Genomic DNA, 12,673 nt, shown 5'->3' with positions numbered 1-12,673 from the left:
TACGAACCCTGAATTTTACTTCTTCACAAGGAACAGTACTTTTCCCAAAACTCGTTTAGCAATGTTTTTGATAAATCGGCTCACCTAAATGTGCCTTTATTCTGGTAAAATGGTTCAGGAAGACTGCTTATTGTACTACTTTACATAAAAATAAAAAAAAATCTTGAAATGTTTATTGTCTCTCTTTTCCTTTTTTATTCACAGATTAACTTATAATGGGTAATGGGTAAAGTTGATGTGATACAAAACTGCAACTCGGGTTGTCAAATATAGAAACATTTTTACATTAATATATTATGTTGTGGCAAATTCAAAGTTCCTGGTTCAGGTCACAAAGAAGTTTCTCAGAGTCGAGGTTCCAGGTCAGAAGAATTAACTTTATTGACAAGAAACAAAGTGAGAAGCCGGCTGGCCATCCTGACATCTGAGGTTACAATGGCCAGTGTTCATGTCTTATACTTTTTCTTATTGCTAGGTGCCCAATGGGCACCCTCATATCTATCTCTTCTTCTTTGTCACTCCTTGTGGCCTTGCCACCATTAGATACATCTCTCCCTAAACCTTCTTCTATTGGTGGAACATCTCAAAAAACATGTTATTCTGTCAGCGCATCCCATTCTCTTATCCTTGTGACCTATTTTCTGCTGGGCATTACAGCATTCAGACTTTTACATGAGACAAGGGAAATTCTCCAACAGTTACAGCAGTAAGAAAACATTTCTCTAGCTTACGTAATGAGTAACCATTGGTGTTTTTACAGATGTTTGTTTTAATCAATTATATTTCATGCATTAACCTTAAAGTTGCCATGAAATCTAAATTGACAATTCTTATTTTTTTTTAATGTAAAATTATTTATCTGTGCACTTCATTGTTATTTTTTATAATCACCTTATAATCTGAAAAGGTGACATTATGCCCCTTTTCACAAGATGTAATATAAATATATGGTGTCCCCAGAATGTGTCTGTGAAATTTCAGCTCAAAATACCCTACAGATCATTTATTATAGCTTGTCAAATTTGCTAATTTTTGGTCCCTTTAAATGCAAATGAGTTGCTGCTCCCCAACCCTGTTCAGCCAATCCTTTACACGAGCTTCTCTATAGTGACATTTCAGACTGTCCTCTATATGTGTGCCAAATTTCACAACTTTTTACCATATGGTTCTAAGGGCTGCCATAGACTCCCAGAGCAGAAGAAGAAGAAGAAGAAGAACGCCAATGGATACAATAGATGCCATCACACTTTCGTGCTTGGCCCCTAACAAGTATTTCTTCTCTCTCACAGGTCTACAGGTCGCATACTACTGTACTATATAGTAGGCGAAAACAGAATGTTCCAAGAGTAGTACGTCCGAATTCACAGTATTAATAAAACAGTACGCAAAAAGTACCCAAATGACCTACCACTTCCGGAACGATATTAATGTGCGTATACGAAGAATGCGTCTGAATATGCCTACTTCCCTACTATATAGTAGACTAAAATGGTATGTGTAAAAGTAGTATGTCCTAATTCACATTATTCATTAAAAAGTAGACGGAAATACTCGGATGGCCGACTACCCAGCAAACACAGAACATTGGCCACTTACCCACAACGCTTTAACAACATGGCCAAAAGGTTGCTATAACTACGTTGTGTGGTGAAGGTTGTGTTTTATGGTGTGTCCTTTAACCTTTACACCTTTTACCTATTTATTTATTATCCTCAGGTAGGTAAGTAAAGTCGAATCTGGACAAAACTATAAGCATTCAAAGAGTACTTACAATTAGTTCAGCAGACTTCCCTGTGGTCAGTTCTTGCTTAAGGTTCTTAAATTATTACTCAGGCAGACAATATCTTGCCAATAATATAATATTAGTTTTATTAAAGTTAACAAAGGTTATATAAAAGTACAATAGTAAAGTTACAACAATAAGTTTCTATTAAGGTACAATCAGCTGGTAACAGGCGTTGAGGGACACTGCGTTATTCAGTCTCCAACAATTCAGTCTCTCTCTCAGTCTTTTATACGCAGGCTTCGAAATGCAGGTTCCAGACTCTCCTCTGTCGTCATCAAATGGAGTTCTGCCAATTTCTTCTTCACAGCCCTCAGTTGCTTACGGCGTATCTTCCGACAGCGCCTCCGTGCTCTCTTTCTCTTCTTTCATCTCTTAATCGTCTGTTGTTGGCATCCTTCTGTCTCTAGAGACAATGGAGTCTGCACCTTAGTTGAGAAGTGTTTACTGAGTTGTGGAGCTGCATCGCCGGCTGTGGCTGAATAATCCAATGCGGGAGCTGCAGTTCCTCCCACACTTGCTACAAGTGTGGTCATTGGTAGGGGCCATAGGGGAAGCAGTCGCAGGCTGGGTATTCTGCTGTTTACAGCTCTTCCTTTCCCTACGCTGGATCTCTCTCTTCTCCTCGGCCTGCTTAATGCCAGTTTTGACATCTGCACGCCAGCTAGAGCGGTCGGAGGTTGCTGTCGCAAGATCTGCTGGGTTAATGCTGCATGACTTCAAATCCCTCTTGCAGACATCCTTGTAGCGCAGGGCAGGTCGTCCGTTTGACCGTGTTCCTGTGGCTAGCTCGCCATAGAGGATATCCTTTGGGATGCGGCCATCGTCCATCCTGCATACGTGTCCGAGCCAGCGCAGGCACCTCTGGGTGAGGATGGCGAACATGCTTAACATGCCTGCCTGGGCCAAAACGCCTGCGTTGGAGACGCGATCCTGCCAGGTGATGCCGAGGAGTCGTCTGAGGTTGCGCATGTGGAAGGCATTCAGTCTTCGCTCTTGGTGCGTGAACAGGGTCCAAGCCTCACTGCCGTACAGAAGGGTGCTCAGCACGCACGCTTGGTACGCCTTCAACTTTGTGTTGAGGGTCAACATGGGGTTGTCCCACACACGCTTCGCTAGGCGGGCCATGGCGGTTGCTGCTTTGCCTATCCTTACGTTAAGCTCGGCGTCAAAGGATAGGTTGCTGGAGACTGTGGAGCCGAGGTATGTGAACTTGTCCACCACCTCCAGGATGTGGTCGCCAATGGTGATTGTGGGAGTGGTGCTGACATCCTGTCCCATGATGATGGTCTTCTTGAGGCTGATGGTAAGGCCAAACTCTGTGCATGTCTCAGCGAAACGAGTGATGAGTCGCTGAAGGGCAGCTTCAGTGTGAGCAGTGAGGGCGGCATCATCGGCAAAGAGCATTTCCCGTATGAGGACCTTGCGCACCTTGGTCTTCGCTCTGAGGCGAGCGAGATTAAAGAGGTTCCCGTCGCTCCGTGTGTGGAGGAAGATGCCATCTTCGGACTCGCTGAATGCGTAGCGCAGGAGCAGGGAGAAGAATATGCCAAACAGTGTCGGGGCCAGGACACACCCTTGTTTCACGCCGCTCTTGATTGGGAAGGGGTCCGATGCTGATCCGTCGTACTGTACTGTGCCAGACATGTTGTCGTGGAACGACTCGACCAACTTCAGAAGCTTGGGGGGGCATCCAATCTTGTGGAGGAGGGCGAAGAGGCCAGACCGACTGACTAAGTCAAACGCCTTGGTCAGGTCGATGAAGGCGAGGAACAAGGGACGTCGCTGTTCGCGGCACTTTTCCTGCAGCTGCCTGAGGGAGAACACCATGTCGATGGTTGAGCGCTTGGCCCGGAACCCACACTGCGACTCAGGATACACACGGTCAGCAATCGCCTGCAGGCGGTTGAGGACTACCCTGGCGAAGGCTTTTCCCACGGTGCTGAGGAGAGAGATCCCGCGATAGTTGTTGCAATCGCTGCGGTCGCCCTTGTTCTTGTAGAGCGTGACGATCTTCGCATCCCGCATGTCTTGGGGTATTGTTCCCTCTTTCCAGCACTGGAGCAAAAGCTCATGGAGATGTCCGAGGAGAGAGCTCTCTTTTGCTGCCTTCACAACCTCTGGTGGGATTCCGTCGCTGCCTGGTGCTTTCCCACAGGACAGCAAGTCAATGGCCTTGCTGAGCTCCTCGATGGTGGGTGGGGAGTCGAGTTTTTCCATGGTGGGTAGTAGGGTGGTGTTTTCCATGGCTGTGTCGGTGACGACGTTCTCCCTGGAGTACAGCTCCCCATAGTGCTCAACCCATCTCTCCATCTGCTCGCCACGGTCCTTGATGATGTTGCCGGAGGTGGACTTGAGGGGTGCGATCTTGGTGACACTTGGTCCAAATGCTTTCTTCATCCCCTCGTACATGACGCGGGTGTTTCCGCAGTCCGCAGAGGTCTGGATGTCGCTGCAAAGCTTCAGCCAGTAATCAATGGCGCACCTGCGGGCGACCCTCTTGTAACACATACCTTAACTAGTACATTTTCCATTTATCATAAAACTATTTCTTTTTTATCCAAAATATTTTTATTAAATTTTCATTATTACAAATAAACATTGTACAGTGTAATGTATATGTATCAACATCTGAAGTGTACAGAAAAAAAAAAAAGGGATATAACAACATTGTCAGCCCCAAACCCATACCAGCCGAAGTGATTATGGTGTAGCCAGTCCCTATTCCTGGATTACAACAAAAACTAAACAGCTGGAAATCAAGTTGAACATTAAGGAGAAGGCAGGACATAGAAATATCTTTAGCTCAATTGAAAGTGATGGAAGTAGTTCAGAAAAGGTCCCCACACAGTAAGAAATTTCTTGTCGGAGTTACTTATTGAGTAGCGAATTTTCTCAAGAGTAAGGCAAGACATAACATCTCTGAGCCATTGAGTGTGGGTGGGTGGGTGGGGCAGCATCCTTCCATCTGACCAGAACAGCACGCCGAGCCAACAAAGAGGTGAAAGACAAAACACGACGTTGGGTTGGTGAGAAGTGGGTACTAGCCCCCCCCCAGTGGTACCAAAAATGGCAACCAGAGGGTTGGGCTTTAAGTCAATCTTAAGGATTACAGATAAAGTTCGGAAGACCTCCTTCCAGAAATTTTCCAGGCTTGGACATGTCCAAAACATATGAATGAGGGAAGCCTCATCGCTCAAACATTTATCACAGTGGGGGTCCACATTTGGGTATATACTCGAGAGTCTAACCTTAGACCAGTGAGCTCTGTGTACAACCTTAAATTGTAGCAAACGGTGGCGGGCGCAGAGAGATGATGTGTTGATTAGTTTGAAAATAGATTCCCATTCACTGTTTGATAGTGAGGTGTTTAGGTCATGTTCCCAGGCCTTTTTGATCTTATCAAGAGAGGCTTGTCTGATTTCCACCAGCTTATCATAGATGATGGATATGAAGCGTTTGCGTGTTGGGTTTAGAGAGAGAATATCATCAATCATGCTTGCATCATTTGCATTGGGGAAGTTGGGCAGCTGAGTGGCAAGAAAATGTCTGATTTGTAGGTATCTGAAAAAATTATCTTTGGATAGATTGTACCGTGCAGAGAGTTGTTCATATGAGGGAAACCAATTGTTAATAAAGAGGTCTTTAAAACGCACCAAGCCCTTTTTTTTTCACTTCTCGAAAGCAGTGTCTTGTAGAGAGGGCTGAAACAAGATATTTTTATGGATGGGACTGAGGATTGAAAAGTCAAGGAGGCCAAAGTGTCTTCTAAACTGTGCCCACACTCTCACAGTGCTTTTAACAACCAAGTTAGATATGGGAATATTTGGTGGTAAAGGGAGTGGGGATCCAAGTAGTGCAGGGATAGAAACGTTTTCTGAGGAGTTAAGCTCCATCTTAACCCATGATGGGCAGCCAGATTGATAATCTTGGAACCAAAAAGTTAGACACCGCAAGTTAGCTGCCCAATAATAAAACCGAAAGTTGGGCATTGCCAGTCCTCCCTTATTTTTGGATTTTTGAAGGTGGGCTTTATTCAATCGAGGGTGCTTGCCTTTCCAGATATACGATGTAATAACTGAGTCTAACGTCTCAAAAAAAGATTTAGGTATGAAGATTGGCAGAGTTTGAAAAAGATATAAAAATTTAGGGAGAATATTCATTTTAATGGAATTAATTCGGCCAACTAGGGAAGTCGACAAGGGTGACCACTGCGTCAGGGCATGTCTTGTCTTATTTAACAAAGTTAGGAAGTTTTCTCGGAAAAGATCCTTATGCTTTCTTGTGATTTTAATACCCAGGTAGGTAAAGTGGTGTTTCACAACTTTAAATGGGAAGTTATTGTATTGTGCTTTAAGGGCAGGTTCATTCACTGGAAAAAGTTCACTTTTGCTTAAATTTAGCTTATATCCTGAAAACTGGCCAAAATTTCTGAACAGGGACAGTACATGAGGCAGGGAGATATTAGGCTTTGATATAAAAAGTAATAGGTCATCAGCATACAGGGCCACCTTATGTTCTTCTCCTCCCCTCCACATTCCCGAGATCTCCTTGCAATCACGAAAGGCAGCCGCCAGTGGCTCTATAGCAAGATCAAAAAGTAGTGGACTTAAAGGGCACCCTTGTCGAGTTCCTCTGTGAAGGGTAAATGGACTGGACAGCTGGGAATTGGTAAGTACTGATGCAGTGGGGCATGAATACAGTAATCTAATCCAAGAGATAAAATTTGGTGGAAAGTTAAATTTTTCCAAAACTGCAAAAAGGTATGTCCACTCCACCCGATCGAACGCTTTCTCTGCATCTAAAGAAAGAACACATTCAGGTACAGCAGAGGCAGGGGAGTACAACATACTGAATAAACGGCGTGTACTGTAATAGGAGTGGCGATTCTTGATAAAGCCATTTTGATCAGTGGATATGACTGACGGCAGAACATTTTCTACTCTATGAGCCATGATTTTAGCAAGAATCTTAACGTCCACATTTAGCAAAGAAATTGGTCTGTAAGATGAGCACTGTGTTGGATCTTTTTCTTTTTTGGCAATTAAAGTAATTGTTGCTTCACTGAATGATACAGGGAGTTTGTTTTGTTTGAATGAGTCAGACAGAACAGAACTTAGGTGCGGTACAAGCAACGAGGAGAATAACCTGAAAAACTCAGCTGGAAACCCGTCGGGTCCAGGGGACTTTCCTGACTGCAGAGAGGAAACAGCCAGCTCTATCTCCTCCTTCGTTATTGGCCTGTCAAGTCTCTCTCTGTCATCGGGAGAGAGCCCGGGAATTTTTTAATTATCCAAGAAGTTATACATCTGCATATTATCATTTTGAAGTTCAGAGGCGTAAAGATTGCTGTAGTAGTATCTGAATGTATCGTTTATTTCAGTAAGATTGGATGTTATTTTGCCGTCGGCCATCTGAATCTGTGTGATCAGCTGTTTTGCTCTGGATCCTTTTAAGCAATTGGCTAGCATTTTCCCAGGCTTGTCCCCATGTAGATAAAACTGGCTTTTGCTCTTTAGGAGCTGTTGTTCAATTGGGTATGTAGAAAGGAGATCAAATTTGGTTTGTAATGCTACTCGTTTTTGGAGAAGGTCTTTGTTACCAGACTGAGCACACTGCTGATCTATTTGTTTAATCTGAGATGCTAAATCTTGTCGCTCCTTCCGGGCTGTCTTTTTCATATTAGCAGTGTAAGAAATAATTTGGCCCCTAAGAAAGGCTTTCAAAGTATCCCACACAGTTAAACTAGAGATTTCTGTAGAGGTATTTGTGTCAAAAAAGAAAGCTATCTGCTCTTCTATAAATTGCATAAAGGTATTGTCTGATAGCAGGGTTGTATTAAAACGCCAGTGTTTCCTATGAGGGGGAAGATTTAAGAAGTCCATTTTTAATGTGACAGGTGCATGGTCTGATATTACAATTGGCTCATACGTACATGAGCGTACTTGATGGGAGAAGCTCATTTTGAACAAAAAAAAAATCTATCCTGGAATAGCTATGGTGCACATGGGAGAAGAACAAGTATTCTCTTCTTTGTGAGTGAAGACAGCGCCACACATCCGAGATTCCATAGACTGAATTGTGGAGGCTGATTTACTGAGTATGCTAGGCTTGGGAGAGGACCGGTCCAGCACCGGATCCAGACAGCAATTAAAATCCCCTCCAAGAATAAGAGCGTATGAACTAAGATCAGGTAGAGAGGAGAAAAACTTTTTGAAAAATCCTGCATCATCGAAGTTGGGGGCGTACACATTAGCAAGCACTACTTTTACATCTCCCAACTTCCCTGAAACAATGATAAATCGCCCGTTTGGATCTGAAGTCACATTATGCTGCTCAAATGGTATATATTGGTTAATTAGAATTGAAACCCCCCTAGCCTTAGCCTGGAAGGAGGAGTGAAAATGGTGCCCCGCCCACCGAGACATGAGACGTAAATAGTCAGAGCCACGAATATGTGTCTCTTGTAAAAAGATAATCTCTGCTCTTGCCTGTTTTATAAAAGAGAATACCTTCCTCCTTTTAATCGGGTGGTTCAAACCTTTAACATTCCAGCTCAAAAGATTCAGTGAGCTATGCATTACCTACGATTGATAAATTTGGTTTCATGGAACAGATATCTTTAAGACTCCAGGTCATAAGGGACATAAAATAATCTGATAAGGTAACATAAAAAAGCTGTACACAAACATGTTCCATAGATATTATTCTACAGGCATCGGCATTACCAGAACAACCCCCCACCCCAACAACAAGACAGCTACCCAGGAACCTGGCAGCAAGCTCTTCAAATTCCCCATCACACACAGAAAAAAAAATTCTTCCTGTTTGAACACAAATCTTCAGCTCCCCATATAAAAAAAGAAGGGAAAAAACAAAAAAAAGAGAAAAAAAAATCCCCTCAATACTCTGCGGTAAAGTTAGACTCGGAAGAAGTATGACATTTAAAGTGGCTGGACCATGAGTGGTAAAGCAGTCAGAATAAGAGCTAGACAGGCCGCTCCCGGCTCATACCTGCACAGCAGATGCTTGCAGTAGTCAGTCCGTTGTAGCCAGTCGCCCACAGTTACCCCGTTGGCTCCGTCGCAGCCGGTAATCCGGCCACAAAACTGTTTGCCTCATCCACCGAACGAAGCCACTTCTTATTTCCGGACGGGAGGGTGACACGGAGCAGAAGAAGAGATGGCTTAAATCCGCGCTTGTAGAGCTCCATCATCACCTCTCTGTATTCTGCTCACTGGCCAAGAACCTCGGGACAGTAATCCTCCACTATCCGGATCCGTTGCCCGCGGTATTCCAGCATCCCCCTCCGTCGGGCTTCACGGATGAGCTGCTCTTTTACCTGATAGCGGTGTATGCAGATTATAACTGGCCGCGGTCGCTGTCCGTTCGTCGGTTTGGCTGTCGGGACGCGGTGGGCTCTGTCAACCTCCGGGGGAGATGCGAGCGTCTCGGTTCCAAAGACCTCGCGCAACAGGCTAGAAAAGAACTCCGTAGGGTGACCAGTCTCAGTGGATTCTGCAAGGCCGAGGATGCGCAGGTTTTGCCGCCGACTCCGTCCTTCCAGGTCAGTGACTTTAGCCATTAGCTTGGTGTTGGTTTCACCGAGTTTGGAGCAGGTATTCTCCAACTCACACACCCGTTGGCTCAGGTCATCTGAGGCGAGCTCCAGAGATGAAAGTCGTTGACCGTGTTCTTGAACAATGGTATGAACTTGGACAAACTTAGTTTCGAGCGAGCTGAAAGAGGCCTTAAACTCGGCAGAAAGCGCTTCACGGTGTTGCTCAAGTAGCTCGGAAATGGCGTCCGTCGACGAGCCGGCCGAAGTTTCTTTTTTAGACGTTTTGGAGCCTTTAGCAGCCATTTTAATGCTATCGCGGAGTAAAATATCTTATGTGCCACTATATGTCACACTTTGATTTACATTAAGATGAGCTAAGAGTTTTAAAAGGGAAAAGTTGTTGGAGCCCCTCGAAGATGCTTCTACTCCATGCAACTGCAAACCGGAAGTCCTCCATAAAACTATTTCTAATACATAATTGCTTTCTACTCTAAATCAATCAATACATATGTTTCATGTAAGTAAATAGTTTTCTTAACAATAGTAAAATCACACAATACATATTCTGTGCAGTGTTAGTAATTGTGTTACATACATCTATTTAAGCAAAAGCATTATTACTATTTAGGTTACATCACTTTAAAGCAAATCAAGCATTAATCATGGCAGTATAATAGCAAAATCAACCACTCCATTAACAGTTGTTACAGCGTTGTCACAATGTTGACACTGAACCACCATTCAGGGCCATTGCTTAAGGTTGTGCCAAGGGTGTCTGGACAACCACTGAATGATATGTACTCGTCACTGCCCTGAAGAGCGAAAATCAGCCTTTTAAATTTCAACTGACCGCTGGGCTCAGTGTGTCGTCTCATTCTACTTCGAGCAAGGATAAAAGAGAATTGCATTAAAGGTACAATATGCAAGAATTTTGCATTAAAATATCCCATAATCTCAAGGCCAGTGTTATATATTTTGTTAAGTTGATTACTTACAATATCCCAAATGTTTCCAACTATTTTTAAATCGTGAGAAAATTGCGATTTTAACCAAGGAAACGGGGCGTCATATCCGCGTTACCCTCGGTTTCCACTCGTACTGCGTGAAGTCCTGGACAAATGCGGAAGTTGTAGTTGTAGCGTCTATCAAGCAGCAAACGTTCGCTTGTTTCGTGCAGTCGTTATGGAACACAATTATTCTTTACCGATTGCAGCTGGTTCTGTCGACAAAGCATGCTTAATTTTATATTTTCCAAATGTAGCATTCGGTAATAGTTATGTTTATGTAAGGGAAGTATTATTGCTTTAGATTTGTGTTTAGTTTATTGACATTGTTTATCACGTCTGGTGTTTATGGCCATGTAAATAAATATAGCATGTGTTATACATAAAGATTAATCAGTATTTTGGCAAATGATGTGGGTATGTTCGAATGTACTTTTACAACAATTGTTTAGAACACGTAAAACTGCGCCGCGTTATCACAACAATGAATTCGACATACAGTAACATCTATAACCAATTTAGTATTAAACCTTACTTTTCTTGCGGTTAATTCATTTTAATGAAATTAAAGTGTGATGAGGTTCAAGAGTCAGGAAGGAAGAAGACAGGGGTCGGCGTGACTGGGACTCGTACTTTATTAAAATAAAGCAAAACAAACAAAAGTCGTGCACACAACGCGCATTCACCGTGGCAACCGCGACGGCACAAAACAGTTCAAAAATGAGAGCTCGGATCCACCGGTTTTCTTTCTCTGCGTCCAATTTTCTCTTCAGTTTCTCTTTCGTTCCAGCGCGCGGCTTAAAAGCGGTCTCTCCACGCGGATCACAGCAATAAGACACAGGTGTTCGTCATTTGCACTTGACCTACTCGTCTCTTCTCTCTCCCATTACAGACCGCGCTGAACCACGCCCCCCTCGCCACAAAAAGCATGTCATTATAAAAAAAGAACTTAGCCTCATCCATGAACATGATTTTTCGATTCCCGTCTGACTGATTTACATCCACAGTGGAGTTTAAAACGACAGTTCCCATCATTCCACGCTCCTTCACATCGTCATCAAGCTACGCCATTGTTGTTGTTTGGAATGTAGTGCCCTCTAGCGGCAAAAAATTATTGCATATTGTAGCTTTAAATTTACCTCAGCTAAATAAGATACGTAATTATTCAAACACAATCAACAACTTCCTTGTCTAATGTGACATTTATTTGTTCAGTCTAACTGAAGGGACAGAATAACGTTAGCTGATAATTCATGTAGTTCTTGTATAGTGTATGTTAACGTTAGCTATATTTCTTTTGCATTCAGATATCCTTAAATCCTTACTGTTTGGAAAAGTGTTGAACATCTGGTCAGGTATGACAAATATTTTAACTTTATGCAAAAAGTTATAAGCCATAATGAAGCCAAAATTACTTTGATGATGAGTAATTGACATTTCAGCACTCCTTGAACAGACAGCAACTTAAACGCTTAATTACTTGTTGCATTTTTTGGAAACAAATTTTGTAACCGCTCACACACCTGTTTAGTTTTTTCTTTGATTTGTCTGCTATTTAGTCTCATTCATTTCTTTGCTCCTCTGGATTTGTTGATGTTTCCTGGACTAACTTTCGACTGCGCTCCCGTCTGCCATGTGCAGAACCCGGTTTTGTTCATTAAATGTTCTGATCTGCCTTTGCTTTTTATGTTTTACTTATTATACTTAAAAGAAATTGAGCAGCAATGGAGTCGTTTTATTGGTTGGCGCCTAGCCAATGAATCTGACACTAATTTTATTCTGGAGACTGAACAAAACTTGTGGTCTGCTGACACACTGGACCGTACTCGCATTTACAGTTAAGTCAATGAAGGAACATTTTTGGTTAACGCTGCCTCTGGGTTTTTTTTTTTTTTTTTTACCTTCAATTGTGAATGTTTATGTATTTTACTGCAGCTTCCCTGAAATCTTCACCTCCATTATGGATGAAAGTACCTCTGAAGGAAGTGCCTCATTACTAGAGGTTTCCCAGACCAGTACAAGAGTACAGAACGCCACTGTCCTACTTGGTCCTGACCATGAAACACCTGGGACATCAGTTTTAATCTAAAAATGCACCATTAATGCGTGAAGGTAGGGATTTTTAAAATTCTCTTAAAGTTCATGTATACATTTTTTTTTTCTCCATGAGTACCATAGTATGAAGAAATGTAACTAACAATGTATTTGTTTTATTTTTTTGACCCCCAGACTGGAAGAGGATTGAGATTCCAGAAAGGGCAGCAATATTGTACAGAAGGTATATGCTTTAGCTAAAAGAAGATGAGCCCTCACTGAAAGACAATA

The sequence above is a fragment of the Rutilus rutilus genome (assembly GCF_951802725.1).
Source record: "Rutilus rutilus genome assembly, chromosome: 4".
In the NCBI taxonomy this organism is placed as follows: domain Eukaryota; kingdom Metazoa; phylum Chordata; class Actinopteri; order Cypriniformes; family Leuciscidae; genus Rutilus; species Rutilus rutilus.
The sequence above is the reverse complement of the archived record's forward strand: the minus strand, read 5'-3'. Positions refer to the sequence as shown.